General features: G+C 41.7%; 1 protein-coding gene across 3 annotated transcripts in view; it reads left to right on the top strand.

Moving 5' to 3' along the window:
* Positions 1-1,327, top strand: part of kdr (kinase insert domain receptor (a type III receptor tyrosine kinase)) — a 22,718-nt gene that overhangs the window by 13,610 nt on the left and 7,781 nt on the right. The gene's annotated exons all lie outside the window — the stretch shown is intronic.

Raw genomic sequence — 1,327 nt, forward strand, 5'->3', positions numbered from 1 at the left:
AAAATTCTAGGTAAACACTGATGTTAACAAGCCAGTCAATCAAGACTTGCACCATATACATCAAATACAACAGAAAGTTCAAGATCAGTCCTGTGATTTGAAACACTTGTTTTTGATACTTCCTGTCACAATGGCTGATAAGATGCTTGAGATGGTCAAAGCAGACACTTTGACATCCCCCCCCCACAAACAAACAAAAAACAAAACAAAACCTGATGAATTTTTGTCTGTTGCCATTTTGGCATTTTGAAACTGTGCCAATATTTGGATAGGAGAATGATATTAAATGGCTAATGCTAGCACTACCTACTTCTGAGTTCTGAGCTGCTATTTGAACTGGGCTGATAAGTCTAGCTCAGGGGTGCCCAATCCCGGTCCTCGAGAGCTACCGTCCTGCAGCTTTTAGATGCATCCTTGTTCCCACACACCCGAATCAAATGAATGGCTTGTTATCAGGCCTTTGCCAAACATGATGGCATGCTGAAGAGGTAATCAAACCATTTGATTCAGCTGTGTTGGAGTGGGGATGCATCTAAAAGCTGCAGGATAGTAGCTCTCGAGGACTGGGATTGGGCAGCCCTGGTCTAGCTGATGAAAGTGAAGTGGTAATAAGTTCCAAAGAAAAACTGCATCACATCTGAAGGTTCTGGTAGCCATCGTGTTAAGTTTGAAACGAGGAGCAGTCAATAGAGCTGCTGAGTGTAGGGCAGCACAGGGAAAGGGTATAAGGATGAAGGAGGTATGATAGATATGGGGTACCATGTAACTGAAAGCTTTAAAGTGAGAAGCAGAATCTTTATTGGATATGTTAGCAAATGGGGAGCTAATGAAGGTGTGATATTGTCAGTAGACTCTTGCTGTAGAATTCTGTATCATTTGGAGTATCTCAGAGACCTTTACACTTACCTACAAGATCAGGGAACAGCTCAGCTAACATAAATCGCCCTATAGCATAGTGGGTTACACATTTGCCTAATATGTGAAAAGTCCCTTTAGTGTTGTGTCACGAAGGCCATCTGAGCTATCTGCTGTGGTGACCCTTTGTGAATAAGGGAGCAGCTGAAAGAGGCTTCTCCTTCATGTTCAGCATGCTAACAACCATCATACCTGCCAGAAGCTTTTTTTTACCACCTTAGTTTGGCATTTTAAAATTTCTAGCACTGTCCTCACTAGTTGCTATATTTCTATTAAAAACTAGTTGTTTTAAAATCATAAGTACTAAAAGTATTTTCTTTAGGGATTTTGGTCATGACAAACATTTTACTTTAAAGGTGACCCACTGGGACGAGGGGCATTTGGCCAGGTGGTAGAAGCAGCTGCATTCGGC

The sequence above is a fragment of the Haplochromis burtoni genome, unplaced genomic scaffold (genome assembly GCF_018398535.1).
Source record: "Haplochromis burtoni strain Fernald_Lab_line unplaced genomic scaffold, NCSU_Asbu1 Contig_65, whole genome shotgun sequence".
In the NCBI taxonomy this organism is placed as follows: domain Eukaryota; kingdom Metazoa; phylum Chordata; class Actinopteri; order Cichliformes; family Cichlidae; genus Haplochromis; species Haplochromis burtoni.